We start from the raw sequence: 23,988 nt of genomic DNA, 5'->3' as shown, positions 1-23,988 counted from the left end.
TTATAAAGACAGCTCTGTAGTTGATTCAGTTTCCCTGAACTTTAATGCCTCAAAACAGATTATATGTGTGTGTATCAGCACACTCTAAAGCTCATGTGTATGTAATTATCATATGTAATAATGATGAACTGATGCTTTTTCAAAATTCCTAGAAACACACACACACACACAAAATGCCTAGGAAATCCAAGTAGCCAGGAAAATAAATTCTCTGAGGCAAGAGGTGACTGCAAAAACAAACACACAAAAATCTGAAGCAAAAGTCACACAAAAAAACCAAACCAACAAACAAAAACAAATTCAAGCTTTCTTTTACAAAATTTTCCTATATTTTAGGAATATTTCCTACATTTTAGGAAAATTTCCTAAAATTTCCTGAAAGTCATGGTAGCAGATCAGTGGCTTCTGTGTACTAAAATCACTTATCAAACTCAGGTCTTCCAAGTTCTCAGTGTCATTATTCTGAACACTAAGGACTTTTACCACACAACTGGAAATGTAGCAAGAAGGGTTATAAAATATTGGTCTTAGTGGCTTAGAATATCTTTGATCAAATCCCTCAATTTGCATTAGTTTAAATTCAATATTTAAATGATTTAAATGATATTTATCAAACATCTACTCTTTTCTAAATGTTCTGTCACAGAGAAAATATTAGATAGTTTGGAGAGTTTGGGTGATCCCAATGGTTTTTGAAAGTATCATTTTGCTTATATAATACTTTCTGATATATTTAATTACATGGAACTATAAGGGAAAAATAAAATATCAACAAGAATGACATAGTCATGATGTAGATGTAACTGGGCCATTTTCAAGCTTATGGTGATAAAGAAATGTTCAGCGTGGTTTGATAAGTCTCATAAACTTATGGAAAGCAAAATTTTACATTTAAATTATAACAATGATCCAATGATCAGAAACCCTATAAAGCAATACAACGAAATTAACTGGCACCTAAAAAAATAACATTCTAGTCACATTCCTGCAAATAGCCTACAAGAGAAAATTCAATGAGAACCATATAAGATGCATAGCAAGCAAGCCCAAAGACCTTTTGCAAAATTCTAGATGTTAGTTCTTCCTTCCTTCCTTCCTTCCTTCCTTCCTTCCTTCCTTCCTTCCTTCCTTGTAAGAGGTAAGAAGAAATATATACAACCAAGGAAGAATATAAGAATGTGATAAAAATATAGAAGAGTCAGGAAGACCTGAACTCAAAATGAGCTGTGGCTTGTGAGAATGTTGAATGTAAGTGGTTCTTCAGTCAGTGTTTGCAGTGGGGGGATAAGCAGAAAGGAGGTCAACCTGCTTAAGGCAGGTGCTATCATTTCAATAAAGTCAAAGACAAAGGAGACTGTCCTATTCTAATTTTTCTTCTATTACCATCATCAAATACAAAGCTCTTCAAACTTCAGAGTGGGATAAATATAGAAAAGAAAGAATTAAATACTTCAATCAGATATTTCAGGCTTTAATTTCTTTAGGCATCAGAAAGACAACATAAGGAGGCATGCGGTATGTAAAATAATTGGGAGAGTGTCAAACTGTAGAGGACTGAAGAGCACATCCTTTATCTACAGAAATTTATACTCCACTATAAAAAATATATTTTTAAATACGTTGTGTAGGGAAAATGGTGCCCAACAACTGCTTTTTTTTTTACTATCCTTTGTATCAAAACTAGAAATACTTGTCTGGACTTTTGTTTCTAGTATTGCAATGTATAAGATGCCCTGGGGGGGGGATCTCCTAGTACACAATACCCATGAATACTGAATATATTAAATTTGTTTTTTAAATTTATTCGGTTGGTTGATTTGGCTTCTCTTTATTTTTTTTGTTTTGTTTTCAGCCACTCCTTAATGCTCAAGAAAGTAAGAGAAATCTTAGTGGTCACAGATGAAAAAGGGTACAGATGAAAGAGGTCACAGATGAAACCACTGTGGATTTGAAGTTATTCTGGAGCCTATGCAGACACTGATAACTAAGAGAATATTTTAGTGGTTGTTCAGGCAGCAGCAAACATGGTTGTGTCCCCTGCAAAGAAGGAAATTGGACACTCACCTAAAACTAGAACCCATCCAATGATATTCTCAATGAAATGGGCTATGTGTTCAAAAAAGTATCATTTGAGAATTAAGAAGCATTTACCTGCCCTCACACAGATTTTTTATTTGCATTAATCTTTCTGTCATCACAGATAGCCCCAGAAAAATGTTAACTTAGTGTGGTCCACAGAAGAAAAGTGATGCTCAGCTAAACCAATGAACTGAAATAACAAAATAAGGGTCTTAAAAATAGACATTCTGTTTAGGTGTCTGATATTGCAAACCACTGTGAGAAGGATGAACAATAGGCCAGTAAATGCTGCTGGGATGATAATACAATGTGGTTGGATTCTTGCCTCATACCCTGCAGACCATTCAAATACATGTGAATGAGATATAAGCTGTTACAAGGAAACTTGAAACTTTTAGAATAAAACATGCAATACCATATTGTTAATTTCTGAAAAGAAAATGATTTATTAACACAGAAGACTCAGTTATAATTGAAAGTTGGTAAGTTGACTACATTTAAAAATATTTTGTGTGATGGCAGTTAGAAAAATTAAAATAAAACTATTTCCCCTAAAGAGATAATTATAATACATTGAATCAGCTTTAATTAGTATAAATTATATAATATATAAATAAAAATTAAAAACCATAATGTAAACATAAACATTTATAAGAAATATATGCAAAAGAAAATAACAGACAAACCACAAAAGAGGATAGCTGAATTTCCAATAAATATTTGTAAAGATGATCAGCTTTGCTATTAAACGGAAGGTTGTCAGCTAGAAAACATAAAAATATATTCTTTCATACCCATTAAACAAACATATTTTTAAGTTGTAAAAATAACAAGAATTGCCAATAATGTTCAACAATGCAACTGCTATACTATACAAGAAGAAATGTAAATTGCTACAATCAACCTAGTCTACAATTGGGAAGAAACTAGAAAATGTGAAGATTTGTATACCCTAGGACCCAATAATCAGAACATATAACCTAGAGAAAATTTCATATATGTGCACATGCTGACATTTACAAAAAAATATCTTTAGGATATTAAAAAAAATCAAACAAAAATATCAATCAACAAAACAAAAACTATGGTACACTCATACAGTAGCAATTAACATTGATAAAATAGAAGCACATATGTCAACTTTGTTGCATTATATATATTTATATATATATATAGAGAGAGAGAGAGAATAGAATATATTTAGAAGAAAATCCCCAAGAATATATGCACTATATTTACTTCGCACACAGTTTACAAGCATCCCTAAAAGAGTTTGATTTTTTTTAAAGTTATATGTGTCACAAAGTATAAGCCAAAGCACAGGAGCCGTTAAGTCATGAATTATGCCAAGCATGGAAGATGTTGGAAAATGCAAACAATGAAGGATATTGAGTTCAGTTAAATTTTAATATTATTAAATTTGGTTTACTATGTGTCACATTCTTTAGTGTCATTTTGTAAATTTGCTTGTAAAATTTTTTGCATTGTTTTTAGATCTAGGTACTTCTTTAGGTTTCTTTTAATAATTTCTATTTATTTTTCCTTTTTAAATTTTAAATAGGCTCCATGCCCAACATGGGGTTTGAACTCACGACCCTGAGATCAAGAGCTAGATGCTCTACTGACTGAGCCATCAGATGCCCCTCCATTTTTTTATATTATGTTCATGTTTTTCTTTAAACATTATATTTGTAATGGATTTTAAGTCTTTTTCTTTTAATTTCATCTAATAAGGCATGGCTGTTTTGGAGATAATACTGAATGCCACAGATATTTCATGGGATCTTTCCACTCTGGCTGACAACACAATGTCTCTATATCATACTCATCAGACACGTATCTATTTTTTAAGTTGTCAAAATAACAAATATTGTCAAAAATATGCAGCAACACAAATGTTAAATCCTCTCAGTGGAAATGTAAACCAGTGAGCTCTAAAACGTCATCAGTTTATAGCTACCTGGTAGTTGTTCTTTCCCCAGTAACTGTTATTTGCCTGGCCCTGAGTAGCTGACCTGAAAGATTACAGTTTGAAATTCAACCAAAAACTTATGGGGAACTAACTCTAAACAGACTTCTGAAGCCCTGATAATCTGCATTGTAACTTTATTCAACTTTATTATCTGTCTCCTCAGTTCAGCAAAACCTCCTTTCTTGCTTCTCCATGGTCTTGAAAGAAAGGGCAAGTCAGAAACCAGAGGGATAAAAGGGCTCACTTAATTTGTTTTCCATGTCTCGAGGATCAGAGGCTGTGCTGCCTGGTATACATTGTCTGAAAACAATCATTTCATATATTTTGAGTTGTGGTTTAGAGTAGGAGGACAAATCTAATACCATTCACTCCATCATGGCTGCTCATTGCTTTTAAAATAAATATCCTGACATCATCTGAACACCTACTGAATAAAAAGAATTCACTCCAAAGAATACAGACATTTTAGAATTGGCTTAGTATTCAATGCAAGATATATATCTATCCCCAATTGCATGGAAAGCTGAAAGTAAGACAACAAAAACTCCACAAAGGAATTTGTAGGTAATTAGAAAGGATTAGATAATAATAAAGTATATTAAGTACACTATATAATCCCCAAATAGATAAAATTACACTAAATCTTATGTGTAAATATGTTTGTTGACCTAGATTTTCTTAATTAAAAAAAGACTGTACTGTCTGCTGCTTCTGAAGCAAATAAATTTGTAAACCTCTTGAGCAAGAGTTTCATTTGATTTTTATCTATGTCAGCTTCACATTTGCCAAAAATCATAATAAACTTCTCATCTTAATGGGATTAAGCTGAAAGAATTCTGATACCTTTGAGAAACCCATATGATTTTAATAACAATATACATATGAAACCTATTTTTGAGTTTTCTTTAAAAGTTTCAAGAATGGTTACTTTTTTAAAGATCATTTCTAAAATTTCATTAGGAACTCTGGCTATTGATCCTAATTCTTTGATACTAGTATTTTAACTGGATAAGACTAGTAGACTAGAGATCAGCAAGAAACAGCATAGACTCAAAGTTTGAATCAGGGCACAAAGGTACCTACCATGATGACAATCACAACTAATATTTATTAAATGCTTAGAATATCAGGGACTCTTCTGAGTTCTTTTAGCATTTTCTTTAATCCTTGCTCTCTACCTTTGAGGCAATCTCTATTTATATCCCTATTTTATTGGTGAAATAACAGAGACTCAGAAAGGTGAATATTTTTGTCCAAAGATACAAGACAAGGCAAAATTTGGATTCAAACCCTGATGGGCTAATTTCAGATGCTATCTTTTGAATAAACTAGATGTCACCACCCAATTTGCCACCCACCCCCCCAAAAAAAAGTCTGGTAACATTTACCATGGTAAATGTAGCTACAGGGCTCTGTAACAAAGCAAAGATTGGAGTGAACAGGTTATTTAGTCTTTTGGAAATGAATGTGCAACCTAATTATCATTTTTATGCTTCTTCCCCTTGATTTCAAAGATAAAATCTTCTCCAATGCGGTTGTCTATTTATGAATTTATACCAACTCTCCAGCATACTTGGGATTTTTTTCCATCTATCTTAGAGAAAAGGGATCCATTAAAATATCTTCAACTAATATGGCAGTAAAGCATAGTTATTTGACTATATGTACTTTGCTCATACAAATAATAATTTGATGATGTAGATAAAGTTTTTAACAAATATATTTATCCTTCCATTTGTAAGCATATTTTAAAGAGACCCTTTGGAAAGAAAATACAATTACTAAACAAAATAAGTGAATTTCAACAATGACAGTGCACATTTAGATGTGTGAAATAATCTCAATTACATTTTTATCTATGTGATAAATATTTGAAATCTTTTAAAATGTTAAAGCTTTCCATACTTATTCTACCTATTATCGGAGATGCTGTGCAGCCATCAAAACCACATTTTTTTAAAAAAGCTTAGTACTTTTATATTTCTATTTTAATAGATTAGTGTTTGAGGTGGTCATTCAGGGGATAGTGACTCTTTAGTGACCCGGGAGCTGGGCGCAGACAATCAGAGGCTCTGTAGCTGCTGCCCTGTCTTCGGAATGTATGTTTAGCCCACCAATCCCACAGCCAGAGTCATTTTTAATGTCGCAGCCTTGAGAAAGCATATGTTATTGAGACCATATGGATACATACGTGACTGAACCCTGTTTAAACCTCTGTATAAACTCTTTTAAGATTCTGGCCACAGGGTATGCGTATCTATTCATCATGTAGCCATCCAAGACAAGCCTCACAGGGGTAAGTTCCCTTGCTTATTAAATCATCCACCTCCCAATCTCAAGTGGCCTTCTTTCTTTGGTCTCTCCCTGCCCTCTGTGTGGGGGCTGGGTTCAGATTTCACCCAGGAAACTTCCAAGTTTGCTAACCAACAATTAGTATTTTAGCATTTAGTTATTTTTAGTTTTTTCTTCTTTAATTTTTTGTTAGAAAAAAATGAAGCCATCTGGGTCTAGAATTTTCTTTCTGGGAAGTTGTTTACACATTATCTAATACATATAAGGTGTTCAGGTTATTTGTTTATCATGGAGTGTGCTTTGATATTAGTTCTCTCATTTGTCATGTAGGTATTTTCTCAGTATCACTCTGGTAAGTCTTGCTAGGGTCCTACTGATCTTTTGAGAAAACCAACTTTTGGCTGTTTTGATTTTATTTATTTCCTATGTTTTTGTTTCATTAATTCATAATCTTATGTTCATTTTTAATTTATTCTGTTCATTTTGTGTTTTATTTGCCTTTTTAATCTAATTTTTTAATGTGGGAATTTAGGTAACTAAAGATTTTTCTTATATGTGTCCTTATGTCCATTCATACATACCGTATATGAATGGCTACCCATTTCCCACAAAGTTCTCACAAATTTTGATATGTTTTTGTGTTATTTAGCATTTGGTTCATAACAGATTTTAATTTCTCTTTGGTTTCTGTTTTTGTCTAATTTTTTTAAGAAGTATGTTATTTAGTTTCCAAATATTTAGAGATTTTCCAGAAATCTTTTTGTTATTACCTTCTAATTTAACTCCATTGTGATGAGAAAAGATTCTGTGTATGGATTTAATCCTTTTGACTAAGGACTGTTTTACCATTGAGTGTTGTTCATGTCTTCTATACCTTACTTTTTTTTTCTATTTGTATTAATTATTGACAGAAAGATAGAAAATGCTCAAATAAAACTGGATTTGTGTATTTCTTTTCATTTATTTGTTCTAGTAAACTCTGCTTTAGGTATTTATAAGTGCGATTATTAGGTACATAAATATGTAAGATTGTTATCTTTTTGAGTAATTAATTATATTACCAAGAAGAATTGTTCCTCTTCATTCCTGGTAATATTTTTAGCTATAAAAATGCATTTGACAAGTAAATAAGTACTCCATCTATTTTTTATGTGTTAACATGGTGTATCTTTTCCAATCCTTCTACTTTTTTCTAGTTATAATGTTATTCTAAAGTAGATTTTTCTTGGGATGCCTGGGTGGCTCAGTCGGTTAAGCGTCCAACTTCAGCTCAGGTCGTGATCTCACAGTCCGTGAGTTCGAGCCCCGCATCAGGCTCTGTGCTGACAGCTCAGAGCCTGGAGCCTGCTTTGGATTCTGTGTCTCCCTCTCTCTCTGCCCCTCCCCTGCTCATCCTCTGTCTCCCTCTGTCTAAAAAATAATAAAAACATTAAAAAAATTTTAAGTAGATTTTTCTTTGGTGTATTTCTTACATTTAATTAGAGTGTTTGAACTGTTTTCAATTAAGGTGGCTATTGATTTACTTGGGTTTAAATATACTATATCGGTATTTATTTCTTTTAGTTTTATATCTTCACTTTCCCCCATTTCTTCTTTTCTGCCATGTGTTATATTGTATATATTCTAATAATTCTATTTTACCTCTTTAGTTATTTATTAGCTATAGCTCTTTTTTTCTTTAATGTTTGCTTTAGAGGTTAAGTGTATGTCTATAATTTATCACAGTCAGCCTTAAAGTAATAAGGTACTACTTCATGAAAATATAAACTCACATCAGTGCAATTCCAGTTTTTCCTCCTGGAGAATTTTATAATATTGTAATGCACTTTAATAAACTTTATATTGCATCATTATTGTTTTTGTTTGAAACAGTATCTTTAGAGAGATTTCAAAATCAAGATAAAAACATTCTGCTTTTTATTTACCCACCTTTGGGTACATAGATGTTTGTTTGGTGCTCCTAATTTGTTTGGCTAGATGTGGATTTCCAATTGATATCATTTTCATTCTTTCTTTAAGAATTGCTCTTGCATTTCTTTAGTACAGCGATGCTGGTGAAGAATTCTTCAGCTTTATTATATCTGGAAAAGTTTTTATTTGCTTTTGGAAGGTATTTTTTCTAAGTTGACTTTTTTCCAATACTTTAAAGATACTGCATTATTGTCTCCTGACTCCTACTTTTCCAGTGAACTCTACTGTCATTCTTCCGTTTCTTTTGCTGTGTGTAAAATATCTTTTGTTTCCCCTCTAGCTGATTCTAAAATATTTACTTTTTCTCTGGTTTTAAGGAGTTTGACATCATGTTCTTCTGTAATTTTTTCTTCAAAAATATGCATAGGATTCTTTGAACTTCTTGGATCTGTGAGTTTATAGTTTTAATAAAATTTCAGAAATTCTTTATTCAATATCATTTTAAATGTTTTATTTGACTACTCCTCCTCCTCTCCCCTAGTGACTCCTATTATACATGTATTATATTCCTTGATATTATTCAACATTTCACCCATGCTCTCTTCATCCCTTTAATGTCTCTTTTTTTTTATTTTTCGGTGTGTTTGGTTTTGTTAGTTCTACTATTGCATTTTCATGTTCACTAATCTTTTCTTCTGTATTATCTAATCTGACATTCATATGGCCAAGGATATTTTTCTATCAGATATTGGAGTTTTTATATGTAGAAGTTCAATTTGAGCCTTGTTTTAAATTCCTTTAATGTCCTACTTTATATGCTTACTCCCCCCCATCCTCTTGCAAAGATGGAATAGAATTACAACTGTTTTAATGTCTTTGTTTTCTAATTATAAAATGTGTGTCATTACTGTGTCATTTTGTAATGATTTATTTATCTTGTGAAGGATCACATTTTCCTGCCTCTTCATTTTTTTGGTAATATTTGATCATGTTCTAGATATTGTGAATTTGTCTTGTTAGGTTTTAGATGTTTTCACATTTCTATAAAAATTATTGAGCTTTGTTTTGGGATGCAGTTAAGTTACTTTAAAACAATATAATTTTTTTTCAAGATTTTCTTTTTAAGATTTATTAGGCAAGGCCAGAACTCATGTAATCTGGGACTACCTTTGTTCTACTACTAAGGCAGTTCCCTTCTAATTATTACTCAACCCAGTGCCCAGTGAATTATAAGACCTTTCCTTTACTTGATGGGAACATGAAAAACTTCCAGCACTGTGTGATCCCTGGGAATTGTTTTATCTGTTCTTTTTGGGTAGGTCTTTTCAGGGCCTGGGTAGTTTCCTAATGTGTATGTGCTGATCAATGTTCAGCTTTAACATCAAGGGGGACCTTATGCAGATCTCCAAAGCCTTCATTCTCTCTTTACTGCACCCTCTTCTTTAGTACTCTGCCCTATAAGCTCTGACTGCTTTGATCTAGTGGGACTCCCAGATCTGTCTTCTTAACTTAGGGAGACTGCCAGACTTCAAGTGTTTTCTTCTTCCTGCACTGCAGTCTAGAAACTTCTTCTAGTCAGTGAACTATAGCAATCAGATGGCTCATTTGTTTCCTCTCTTTCAGTGTTCACTATCATTTGCTGCTTGATGTTCACTGCCTAAAATCTGTTCTTTTGCTTTCTTTTTTCTTTTTATAATTGTTAAGAGCAGGAGAGAAATTTAAGTCCTGTTATTCCATCTCGGTCACAAACAGCAGTTTGTAACTAACTATACTTTTGATTTCTCATAGAAAATACTTTTTCAGAGTCATGTCAAATATGAAGAGTAGCTTTTATACTATCTTGGGCAGCAAGAAGGGTAATTTCTTTCTTTCTTATCTCCTTTTAATGTGGAGAGAGTAATTTTAGCATGTGAAACTGGCTCAGTTCTACTTTTCCTTTTACCATGGGGCAAGAACTGATTTCTTTACTCATCTGGGCAGTATATCCATTCCCCGGGATATATTCTAAGGCTATTAGTCCTGTAAGTTAGCCCACTGTAAAGCAGTCTGTTTACCTCTCTGGTTATGGTTGTCTTCTTTATTTTAATACATGGAGATTTTCTTGTCTTTGTTTAAAGTTCATTGACTTAAAAATTGTCTTATTTTATCCAGAATTATATGGGATTGTAGTGGTGGAGAAAGAGGAGTACAAATTAGCTCTGTTATAGAACTAAAATTTTTCACTTCATTTTGTTTCATTGCATTACTTTTTATATATGTTAGTTATTTTTACATAACATTTTATTTGAAGGTTAATAACCATAGGCTTGAACCTTAGACTACATAAAAAATATAAGGCAACAAGACAACTCACAAATTAAAAAATTTGTCGATATGCCTGAGAATTTTTTATATATGGATTAAAAGAATACATTAGAAGAGGTGAGAGCAATTTCATAGAGTTACTTTTGGGAATATGATATTATTGAAGAACTTGAAGTAGAAGAGAGAAAGTAGACAGTAATCCAGGCACAGTGAAATCAACAGAGAGAGAGAGGAATAGGAGTGGTAGTAAACGTGTGACTCTAACAAAACTAAAGTTTTTGTAGTAGAGTAACCACATTAGGTAAAAGTAGGAGATGATGCTTGACATGATTGGTTCTATTTTATGCAGATGTGGGCTAAGAGGCAGAAAACCAAAGACCGTGAAATCAGATTATTCAGATTCTAACTCCTTAAGGATCTGAAACTAGCTTAATTAGTACATTTTAAACCAATAATAATGTGTCTATCCCAAATGGGAAACAAAGCTTAATGATCTTATTATCTTCCTCTTTTTAGCAAGTTGGGTTTCAGATACTTCAAAATGTCTATGAATCTAAGACAGTTGTTTTTTTTTTTTTTTAAAGTCAGAGTAATTATAAAATAATTGGGCAAAGATAAATCTTCCAGAAAAAACACATAATTTGATGAAAGAATTTATTAAAAACAGAAAAGAATAGGAAAAAATTAATTGGAGCTTAACAAGAACAAATAAAACCTGTAATTGTGACACATTTCACCTCTAGGTAGACACAGACTTGATAGTTGGTTACTGTACAAGAACTTCAACATAATTATTTGCACTCCTTCATAAATAGACTTGGAATTTTTACACAGTTAATGTTTTACGTGCACAAAGATAAATGCATTCATGTATAAATATCACATAAAATGAGTTAAATGCATTTGTGTATAAAAAAGACTACCTTTTTTTGTTTTTACTTTTATAAATTCAATAATTCAGGTATTTATTTATTCAATATGGTAGGTTGTGAGATATAAAAGATAAGCTTTTTAACTCAAAACAAACACAAGTATGATTGATTCAAGCCTCCAGTAGGTTCATCCTTTCAGTGATTCCCTAATAAAAAAGAATACCTAAACTTTACCTTCAATATATTCTGACCACACTTTACCCATATAACATAATCTCCCCCAATCCCAAAACTAAATCTTCCTCTAATTTAAGCCAACTTTATCTTTATCCTGAAGTTCTTTCTTCACTCACTGCTTGTCTCCCACTCTGCTCTCCATGAAAATAGCATCCATCCTTGAAAGACCAATTTAAATTGTATCTCCCTGCTGAAAGACTCAAACCTTTACATGTATTCTCCTTTTTGCTCAATTCCTCCTATAATGTTAGACCACACAGTGAAACATTTAATATTATTTCCTCTATTTTTATTTTATATTTTAAAAATGTTCAAATCTTCAAATAATTTGTAATTTCTCTGAAATGAATCACCAAGCTCATTCATTTTTTCCCTACTTTCCAACGTGCATAACAGGAATAAACAAAAAGTACCTTTCCCAAACATAATAGTTTTTTGATTGATTGATGGATTGATTGTCGATTGTTGGCTGAGATATTATGTACAGTGTCAGTGAACAAGACACTCTTAGGTCTTTCCTAGATAATCCCGTCTCCATTTTTTTCTGCTATTGAGATGGCTGAGGGGATCCATGAATCACATGCCTAATACCTTCAAAGAGTCCTCTGAATGACTGAATAATTTTTTGATCTTTCAAAGTTCCTGGCAATATTTGTGCTCGATCCTTGGTTTTCTTTCCAGAAAATGCTTTCGTGACAATATATTTCTTAATTTTAGCATCTTTTGCAGTCTTGCTATGCTGGTAATTTCCCAAATCATCAGGTCATGATTTGTATTTACTTAAGTTGTTCCTTCAATTTACTCCATTTTAGTACAAGTATTATAGAAAAAAGACTCTGCTGTCAACATTGCTTGGAAGTCTCTTCAGCTAAATATTCAAGTTCATTGCTTTCAGTTGTGCTGTCCACATAACTGTAGGACACATTTTACTAAACTTCTGCATTTAAATAACAAGTATCTTTTTTCCTCTCTTTTTCAATAACATATGCTTCACTTCCTTCTAAATCCTCACAGTGTCTTTAGTGATATTTCTACCAATATTGTCTTTGTGATGATTTAATTATTCTCTAGGACAATATAGATTTTCTCTATTTTGCTCCTCGTTTTTTCAAATCCTCACTAGCACAGCCATTAACATCCATATTTCTGCTAACAGGCTGTTATATTGCTGTTTAAGGCAAACAACACAGTTTCAGTCATGCTCCTCAAGATTCTTTCAGCCTTTATCCATTACCCAGTTCAGTGCCATTTTCACATTTTTAGATATGTGTTATAGAAGCATCCCATTTCTAGGTACTAAAATCCACATTAGCTTCCTGGTATGCCTGTAACAAATTACCATAAAATTAATAGCTTAAAACACCCCAGATCTGTTATCATACAGTTTTGGAGGTCAGAAGTCCAAAAGGGGTTGGAAAGCCTGTGTCCCATCTGGAAGCTCTAGAGAAAATCCATTTCCTTGCCTTTTCTACCTTCTAGAGAATGTTGGCATTGCTTGGCTCATGGTCCATGTTACTAACTTCTGCTTCTGGCTTCATATTGTCTCTGGCTCTGACCTTACTGCCTCCTTCTTATAAGGACCCTTACATAGAACCCTTTCAAATAATTGAGGATAGAATCCTAATATCAAGATCCTTAATTTAATCACATAAACAAAATATTTTTTTTCCCCATGTAAGAGAACATATTTACAGGTTCCTGGGATCAGGACATGTATGTCAGTGGAGAACCACTAATTCATCCCAGCACAGACTTCTAGAAAATATTTAATTTATTATTTATAAAATTGTTTTCAAGAATTAAAATGAATTAATATATCTGAAGCATGTAAAAAACTGCTGACCTTTTTATGGGCTAAATAAATTTAAAAAAATGTTTGTATAAGCAAGATTTTTGTAGAAAAACTTGAAAAACCAATAAATACATCATAGCATGTATTGTATATATACCTACATATCTGCACTATTGACTGGAGTGTTGGAAAATGAATGTGCTGCCATGCTGCCTATGGGGTGTAAGATGATTACAATTTTATGGGGTAGGCTAGTGATATAGGGAAATCAGTACCTCTAATTATATTTTTTTCTTACGTCCATTTCATATTTATGTACTATCTTGAGAAAATGACTGATTTTCACTGAATATGTAATGCTCTGCTTTTGGTTAAATAAGAAAAAAATGGACAACCTGTTTAATTTCTAATGATAATAGATTAAACAAATTAGCATAGGTTCATATGGCTAATTGCTCTGTACTCATTAAATATGTCCTCAAAAGGTATTTAATTATATGAGGAAATGTTCATGATACATTTTTCAGTGAAAAAACCTAATCATCGAAGAAAATATACAAATGATTTCACACCTACAGGATCTCAAATTTTTTTTCTTTGCATTTTCTAAAATTTTCTAGACAATGCATCTATTATTTGGGGGGAAAGGAGATCATTAAAAAAATCCATGAATGATCCAGAAAGTTTTTTTCTATTTTTTAAAAGTATAAATAGAAAAATGAATAAGTGTGAGTTCAGAATATATTCCAAATAAAACAAGTAAGACTTGGGATCTACAGCAATGATTAATAGCATGGGCTTGGGATTCAAGACGCAGATTAAAGCTCAGCTCTGATAATTGAGCTGAGTGAATTGGAGTTGGGTGAATTATGTTGCCTCTCTTTACCATATTTTCCTAATATTTAAAGTTGGAGTAGCATTAGGTATCTCACAGAATTTTTGTGGCTATTATATGAAATTATCCATGTAAAGTAATTTAGTACTGTTTATCACATAATAAAAGCTGAAGGAAGTTTAGTTGTTAACATCATCATCACCAAACAAAACTTATATTTTCCAAATTCCAATTTTAGTAAATACAAGTAGTCTAAAATCAATTCAGGAATCATCCAACAAATATAAGGATCTCTGAAATGAAGTAGGTGAAGTTTCTTCTTATTAACCTACCATATTTCCTACCCTCTCCTTTTGAACTCCAGATTCTCTTTTCCTTGCTTGACTTTTTCTTTTTCCCTATGCACATATTGCCTTTTAAAATAAATAATTTAGTTATTAAGTATGTTTAATGTTTATTACCTGCAGTAAGATTCCCTAGGGCACTGTATTTAGTTTGTTTGGCTCATTACCATGCTCTCAATAAATATTTGCTGAATGAATGAATAAATGAATGGGTTTTATCCTGGTTTACTCCTGCAAAATTTGTATGTGCTAAGTTCTTATACAGCAGTGAACCTCCAAATTCAGACATTACCAAGGACTGCTTCATGTGATGGATATGTACATATGGGTCAGATTTGTGTAGTGTAAATTACACATATTTTGTGCTGTATTGTTTCTGACCTTAGTTATCTGTGAAATAATTCCGAAGTCCTTTGGAATAAGTTAATGTATTTGTTATGGTGAATGGAGAGGTAATCATTAGCTGTCAATTTTTTCTCTCTGGATTGAGGCTCAGATTACCTGGACAGAGGTATTCTTGGTGCATTCACTGGCTAGATATGGCTGGGTCTGTGTGTGTGATGTATTACGTAAGTGACTAAATGCAGGAAGTAGGAGGGAGTGGGTGTGCGAATGATTTAAATATGCCAGAAAAGATGGAATATAAGTTCTTATATTTTCTTTCTTACCTTCGTCACACATATAGCATGATGGTCTTCCACTCTCACCCTTATCCATTTCAATCAAGAAAATATTATTTTCTTCAGATTTGGGCTAAATCTGTTAGGATTCCAGCTGGCACCGTAAGAATATTTCTTTTTGGTTATTAATAACATTTTTATAGTTATTAGCATCCTTATCATCATTCCTTATATATTTTTTTCTTCATTTGTAAACATGGTTTGTTTTGTGGAAGAATATTTCAAATTTAAAGAGTACTAAAGAGAGTGAAGTGCCCTAAAAACAACTGAGGTTTTATGTTGAAAGCATTTCTCTGAACACCTGTGAACTGTTGAATTTAATTGGGCTACAGCTGGTACAGGCTGTGGAGAGGAGGGAGCAGGCTGGCATTTCTAAGCAAGCATACATTAACATCACCCTGACTTTCCTCTAACAGGAGAGAGGGCAGAGTGGTCACGTATGACTCAGACTACATTAGGACATTCATACTCTCTTCTTTACCCTTTTATCTACATCTGTTTCCAAGATAGGGTCAGGAAAATGTTTAAGTGACTGACAGTGTTTAATAGGTTAACTCTACCAGTGGTATTACCATTTTATTACAACCCCTGCCCTAAACTGAAGTAATGAGAAAGAAATTGTGGAATTCCAGCAAGCAGTGTAGAGTAGTCAGGAAAGTATGATAGATAGTTATAAAATATACTCAGTGCAGATGTCTGACTGCTCAGTAATTATGGACTATTGTTCTGCATGAGGATGTCCTTTTTTGGAAGAGGTGAATTTTTTCCAATGTTGGAAAGTAGTGAGAGAAGAAGAACCATTACTTAATCCCATTGAGAGGGTTGGCCAGCCTGGTAGAAAGGGTCATTTCTTGAGGTTTCAAATGTCACAAGCTAGTCTCTGCATCTTATATCCTTCCTCTGCAAATGGGGAATGAAGTTTTCTTCTATTCTTATTTTCTAACAGAGTTTTAAGCATCAAATCAGATTCAGAAACTGAAAACACTTTGTAAAAAGTAAAGCTGTAATATGCAGGTTCTGCAATTATTGAAGAGTGTGGTGTTGAAATTAGACAAAGGATCCATAGCAGTCAGGATTAGTTCTGTCTCACAGAAACCAAAATAGTACTGACATTTTTGCCCATAAAAAAGATGTTCACATTTCTTAAAAAGAAGTAAAACTTTTCAAAGTCATTTTTTCTTATATGGGTTCTTTGCTCCAGTCAAGTTAGTCTTCCTGTATTTTTTAAATGCTTTATTTCTTCCTTCTTGCATATTTTATTCAACCTATTTCTTCTTTTTCTGCACTGTCCATATCCTTTACTTTATGTTAAGCAAAATAGATCACAAAATGAAGGATTTATTCTGGTTTTCTTAAACAGAGATTAATTCCTAAAAAAAAAAGATATTTGAGTATTTACTACACTCTAATATATATATATATATATTATGTATTATATATGAATATTTATATGAATATTAATTATGAGTAATTGATGGTGCTAATTTTATGGTAAGTAGTCAAAATGTTACTTAGCCAAGTAATTTAAACTTGCTAGCATAGGAGGTAGTATGCAAACAGAAAAATATGCCCTGAAATGTTCTGAAAGATGGCAGTTTTCTTTTTTCTTTTTTTTAAAGTTTATTTTGAGAGAGAGAGAGAGAGAGGGAACAAGAGTGGGGGAGGGGTAGAGGGAGAGGGGAGAGAGATCCCAAGCAGGCTCCACACTGTCAGTGCAAAGACTGATAGGGGGCTCAAAGCCACGCACCACGAGATCATGACCTGAGCCAAAATCAAGAGTCTGATGCTTAACCAACTGAGCCACCCAGGTGCCCCATGAAAGAAGGTAGTTTTCTAAGAGCTGATCTTTTAAGGCAGGATTCTCAGATACTGTGCTGAGGTAAGATCTCCACAAAAATCATTCCAGGTGAGTTACTTACTGCTTAGAACATTATCCCAATCCCATTTAATGATATAGCAATGATATTAACTATAGTATAAAGTCTTTAGAGGACTAAACAAGGGGAGTCATTCTGTGGTAGAACAATGAGTTACAGATGGGATTAGGCCAGATGGACAATGGATGTCTAGGGAGGTGAAACATAAGAGCATTGACCTCATCCCCAGAGCTCTCAAGCTTTCAGTTTTATCTAGTACAAGTATGGAGCTTTGAGCCTTCTAACATATGACTCATTCTGTTGAAGATATACAAAGGATTCAGGAGCCAATATTGTCCAAATTATCACTAAGTCGTTGCTGAATGAAAAGGACAGACATTTGCAGTAGGTAATCATGCCAAAAGGTTAACACTTAGGTACAGAGAACAGCTAAAAAACAACATAAATATGTATGGACAATCATGAAAAGTGGAATTTAATCATGAAAATAAGGGCAATAATTTCAGAAATGTGAAATTAATAAAACAATAACCATTAAAACAAAGAATGTTTTTAAGTGAAATATGGTAAATATTTCAGTACTGACTTGAGATTAGTAACTGAAGTTTGATACTTTATGGTAAATAAGGTGTGAAGCATATGTACATAGTAATAATAAAATTGAAATTCTCTGAAATAATGAAGGAAAGAGATCTGAATTTTGGAAGGATAAAGGTAAAAATTGATATATAAATGGCCAGTAAGACATACTGTGGTTAAGATATTTATCGAAAAAGATGAGAAGTATGTGTCAGGGGTGTCTGTGAAAATAAAACAACACACAAGTGATATGATTTCACCTGACCTCAGACACCCCATGGCAATATTCAAACTGTATGACAAGTACAGGAACTAATCTCACTGAGGGGAGATAGGGAAAAAGTTGCTTACCTAAGCAATGTGAAAAGTAAGTTTAGACTGTGAGACTAAAGACAATCGGTACTTTAATTGGTAAGGGTGTTGCCCAGTAGGGTGTAGGTTAATAAATATGAAGCCACTATACATTTATACTGGAATTGTGTATTAAGCAAATGAATGATGGATGGTAAGATCTAGGTTTCTCATTCTTAGACTCAGCTTACAAATAAACAATGCAGGAAGGCTAGAATGACCCATGTGGTACTGGATTACAGTTAGAGACATTAGTCTAAATTGAAGTTTTACATATATCTACAAATGTATATATATATAGTTATGTGTACATACACAGTTTGGTTTACACAAATACATTTCTTTATCACTTGAAAGATTCAATAATCAATGACACCTCAGGAGTAATGAGAACAAATGGTATCTTTTCTTGATTTTTAATAGTATTCTCCAATAAATGGACCATGGCTTCCTGGAGAGATGGCTGGTTATAGGACTGGGTCAGAGAATATACAAGATGTGTTTATGATACGTTGCAGAACCAGAAAGTAAAGGAGTGTTTAAAGCAAAACAAGACACACACTGATGGAGGTATGTCAAAGAAGTCAACTGAAAGAGCTCCCAAGCTACAACAATTTGAGCAACAAATTCAAATAGTATTGTATTAAAAGTCAGACGTATAAAACAATTTGCATGATTACATACATACTGGTATAAGTAAGAAAATGGAAACAAAAATCTCCCATGTAGTATTCCAAATAATTTATGTAGAAACTTCACTTTTAAAGAGGTAGACTAACTTCCAACTCCTCAGTTGAGGGTTGCATATGGTGACTTTCTTTCAAAGGGACCAGTATGGAAATGGAGGGGAAAAACTGTAATTTTACAGTGGGGAAACCTGACAAACACTACCTCAGCTATCAAGATTAAAGTAAAAAGGTATATTGACAGTATCTATCCTTGATATGATGTAATGAAAATGGTACTTGACCTCTGTAGTTTTCCTTCCAGAAGCATATTACCCATTCTCATCATGAGAAAAATAGCCAAATCCCCATCAGCAAAGCCATCAACATTGGGTTAAGTTCTTCTCATGCTGCCATCTCTGTAACTTTCTCTTCTGCCTCCCTTTTCCAATTTTAACCATCCCATCATTAGATTGGGCTTATCTGCATATGCCCAAATAATTTTCTATTTTAAGGTCAACTAGTTAGCAAACTTTATTTCATCTACTTACTTTCATTCCTTCTTGCCTTGTGAGGTAACATAGTCACAGGTTCCAGGATTTAGGACATGGATTATCTTTGGGAGACCATTCTACTACCTACTATGCAAGGTAGCAGTCAATTCTACTCAAAATTAAAACACATATTAGCTATTTTCTTCAGTATTTTCCTTAAACTTAGAAATAGGATTTATAATACAATATACCCTGAGAAGAAATATTTATCTGAAGTCCATCAATCACTTCAGTTTTTCCTCTATTCTATAAACTTAAATAAAATTAATTTAACATTTTAAACATTCTGTGTTGGTATATTTTTCATTATTTTTATGAGTCACTATATCTATTTATCTTCTATGTATCTATCTACCTATCTATCTATATGTGTGTGTATATATATATATATATATATATATATATATATATAAAAATAAGACATGACTAGACTACAATATGATATGCATGATGAAAAAACCCTGTATAATTTGATTCATGTGATACTGTTTATTTTATTTTTTATTAATTTTTTAGTTTAGGTGCAGTTAATGTAATTAATAAAAATTTATTTTATTGATTTATTTACCTTTTTTATAAGTTGTTTAATTCCAGTATAGTTAACATTCAGTGTTATATTAATTTCAGGTGTACAATATAGTGATTCAACACATCTATACATAACTCACTGTTCATCATGATAAGTGCTCTTTTTAATCCCCATCATCTGTTTCACCCATCCTTCCACCCATCTGCCCTCTGGTAACCATCAGTTTGTGCTCCATAGTTAAGACTCTTTTCTTTGGTTGGTCTCTGTCTCTCTCTTATTTTTTCCTCTTTGCTCATTTGTATTGTCTCTTAAATTCCATGTATGAGTGCTATCATATCGTATTTGTCTTTCTCTGACTTATTCCACTTAGCATTATACTCTCTAGTTTCATACATGTGTTACAGATGGTAAGATTTCATTATTTTTAATGGCTGAATAATATTCCTGTGTGTGTGTGTGTGTGTGTGTGTGTGTGTGTGTGTGTGTACCATCATCACATCTTCTTTATCCATTCATCTGTCAGTGGACACTTGGGCTACTTCAATAATTTGGCTATTATAAATAGTGAAATAGACATAGATGTGCATGTGTCCCTTTGAATTCATGCTTTTGCATGTTTTGGGTAAAATACATTTAATTAATGAAATTTTATTTTATTGATTATAATTTTCAAGATTGTATTAGTTTCTGAGAGTGCTTTAAAAATAATATTCATATAAAATATTTAATTTTTAACCATGAAAAAACATCCTTTAAAAAACTGAATCCAGAGCTGTAATTTATTAGAGGCCAAGAGGGATGTAATAGAATATAGTCCTATGGTTGATAGTCAAGGTATGCCTATTAACTTGAAATTGTAGAAGATAAGCCAGGGGATGTTTGACCAAGGGTCTGATCATCTATTTGAACTAAACAATAAAAGTAATTAGAATACAAAATAAAGTTGAGATGATACCTCATCTGTACACAAAATTATTTACTTTTGAATTTCCAAATTGTAGTATTCAGTTTTTTGTTTTAAGGGTAGGTTGTGGGAAAGGATGACATATACACAGGGTGATTCTGACTATTAAGATTTTACAGACTATGCGGATGTAGAGGAGAGGTAGACAGGGACCAAGAGCCTATCCTCTAATATCTACACATTTGCCTATATCTGAAAAACATAACTTGATGGCTTGGCTAAGCAAGGCTAAGCAAGGCATACATTTGGAGGGCAATGTGGACTGATGTCCATTAAAGAATATGTTATCTCTCCATTATTTCTTCTCTAATGTTTCCCCTCCATTATTTCTTCCCTGAAGATCAGGAAATTGATTCAAAAAGAGGAAGTGTCTGGTTGAAATTACCTAGCCTCGTGGTCAAGCTGGGAATAAAGTCAAATCTCTTGACTTTGTATTGTGCATATTTTCCTTGAAGAGTGCTGCTGGAGGTACATTTAAGGTAATGTGTGATTCTCTGCCATTAATGTCTTTTGCCCCAAACCAGGCTTGAGAGAGCTAAAAAAGTAATAATAAGGCAGATATATGACAAATAATGAAGATTAAAAGAAAAAAAACATAATAATTAGAGAAAAAGTACTTGCATAGAGAGGGCTTAATGCAGTTTTGCTTAGAAATGCATTTGGGAGCAAGAACCTGTAAATAGGGTTCAGGAACTCTTAGAATTTTTTGAAAAGTGGTATTATGTGTAAGTATTCACTAGTCAGGAGTGGGGAACCTCTTGAACCAAAGTGATATCATTTTTGTGTTTGTCAGAAAAGAAACATAGAATGAGAAAGCACGTGCTCATTTTGCACAGTTTCTTCATGAAAGGCACAGGAAAAAAGAAAACAGAGAGACAGAAACAGGGACAGAGAGGAAGGGAAAGAACATCCTATTCACTTCAAGAAGAGAGGCTCCAAGAGACCTAAGAGATGCAGCCACCACAGTGCCTAGCATGTAGAAGACACTCATTCTCACTTCTGAGACAGGATTGAGGAGAAACAATTTAGATTTAGAAATGAGTCTGGAATGTAATTGCTACACAAGTATCATCACATCAAACCCGCCATAGAGATCCAGTGCAAGTGTAGTACGATGACCACTATGGGAGAGAAGCCTGGGTCTAACCATTAAAGAGACTAATGCCAAGGTCATGTAACCACTCAGTTTAAGCTCTGATATGGGAACTCCTACTGCTTGCTCCAATAGTATACCTCTTGTCTAAGCACTGCTGCATGGTGCTGTATGATGGCTCAAGCTAGTCCTGTACTAGGGAAGGTTATCTCTTCTTATTTATTTATTTATTTATTTATTTATTTATTTATTCATCCATCCATCCATCCATCCATCCATTCACTCATTCTTAAGAGAGATAGAGAGAGAGTGAGGGTGTGAGCAGTAGAGGGGCAGAGAGAGAGGGAGGGAGAGTGAGATTCCCAAGCAGGCTCTGCACTGTCAGTGTAGAGCCCTCATGAACTGTGAGATCATGACCTAAGCCGAAACCAAGAGTCAGACACTTAACCAACCAAGCCACCCAGGCTTAGTAAGGTTATTTCTATGATAAATTATTTAGGAACCACCAGAGACCTTTATAGGTGATTATTGCTAAAATTGAGTATTTTTTGTGTGTTGTCATCTTTTTGAATATTTCACATGTTCAACTTTTTAAGATTCCAAATATAAGTGAGATCATGAAGTATTTGTCTTTCTCTGTCTGGGTTATTTCACTTAGCATAATGTCCTTTATATATATCTATGTTGTTTCAAATGACAGGATCTCCTTTTTTAAGGCTGAATAATATACCATTGTATGTGTATGTACGATAGTCTCTTCATCCATTCATTCATCAGTGGATGCTTAGGTTGTTTCTAAATCTTGGCTATCATGAAAAATGCTTCAGCACATAAGAGAGCATACATATTTCTTCAAGATACTAATTTCTGGGGCACCTGGGTGGCTAAGTCAGTTAAGTGTCAGACTTCAGCTCAGGTCATGATCTCACAGTCTATGAGTTCGAGTCCTGCATCAGGCTCTGTGCTGACAGCTCACAGCCTGGAGCCTGCTTCAGATTCTGTGTCTGCCTCTCCTTCTGCCCTTCCCCCACTTGCTCTCTCTCTCTCGCGCTCTCAAAAATAAGTAAACATTAAAAAAATAAATAATAAAGTATACTGATTTTATTTCCATGGATTATATCCAGAATTTCCATGGATTATTTCCATGGATTATATCCAGTACTATATCATATGGTAATTGTATTTTAATTTTTTGTGGGATTTTCATACTGTTTTCCATAATGGCTATACCAGTTTAGAGTCCCACCAATAGTGGATAAGGGTTGCCTAAAAAAGTCAAACTCATAGAAGCAGAAAGTAGAATGGTAGGTGCCAAGGTCTGAATGGTGGGGAAAATGGGGAGATTCTGGTCAAAGAGTACAAGGTTTCATTTACAGAGGATGAATAAGTTCGGGAGATCTAATCACAGCATGATGACTAAAGTTAATAATACTCTATCAGATAACTGAAATTTGCTAAAAGCATAGATCTTATGTGTTCTCAACACATAGAAATGTGAGCTGATGGATATGTTAATTAGATTGATTATGGTAATTGTATAAGGTAATATACATTGGTATACATATATCAAAACTTAACAATGTATACTTAAATGTATACCATTTTTATTTGTCAATTATACTTCCAGAAACCTGGATTAATTAATTAATGCAAGCAGATCACAGCTCCAAGAAAAACAAACAAAAAAAAATCACATGTATTAACTTCTTCAATGCTTGCAAAAACTAAACTAAATGATAATATTGTTTCAGTGTTATACAAAGGTAAATTGAGGCTGACACATTAAATGTATTGGACATGTTTTCACCTTAGTTAAGACAGAGCTGGGAGTTGAAGAAGTTGTTTGCAGAACTCATGTTACTAGAATAGCCTGGCCTAGAACTCGAAACTTCTGCAGTACTGATTCCTTTGAGTGATGTCAAGGAAGACCAATGTTGATAAATCTATTTATCTCACTGGAGAAGTTTTGGTTCTTGCACCATGTCACGGATTCTGTACAAACTCAGTTCTGAGCACCTACTCTGAGCCAGCCTGTGAGTATGCAAGTTTAGCATATAC

The 23,988-nt window shown here is 33.3% G+C and overlaps 1 long non-coding RNA gene across 1 annotated transcript; it reads left to right on the top strand.

Annotated features, from left to right (window-relative positions):
• Window positions 1–18,564: 18,564 nt before the first annotated feature.
• On the top strand, window positions 18,565–23,760 carry LOC122237043. Its single transcript, XR_006215242.1, has 3 exons — window positions 18,565–18,695; window positions 21,178–21,316; window positions 23,743–23,760. It is a non-coding gene; the product is annotated as an uncharacterized LOC122237043 (long non-coding RNA).
• Window positions 23,761–23,988: the final 228 nt, after the last annotated feature.

Source organism: Panthera tigris, chromosome A3 (assembly GCF_018350195.1).
Source record: "Panthera tigris isolate Pti1 chromosome A3, P.tigris_Pti1_mat1.1, whole genome shotgun sequence".
Lineage (NCBI taxonomy): Eukaryota > Metazoa > Chordata > Mammalia > Carnivora > Felidae > Panthera > Panthera tigris.
The sequence above is the reverse complement of the archived record's forward strand: the minus strand, read 5'-3'. Positions and strand labels throughout refer to the sequence as shown.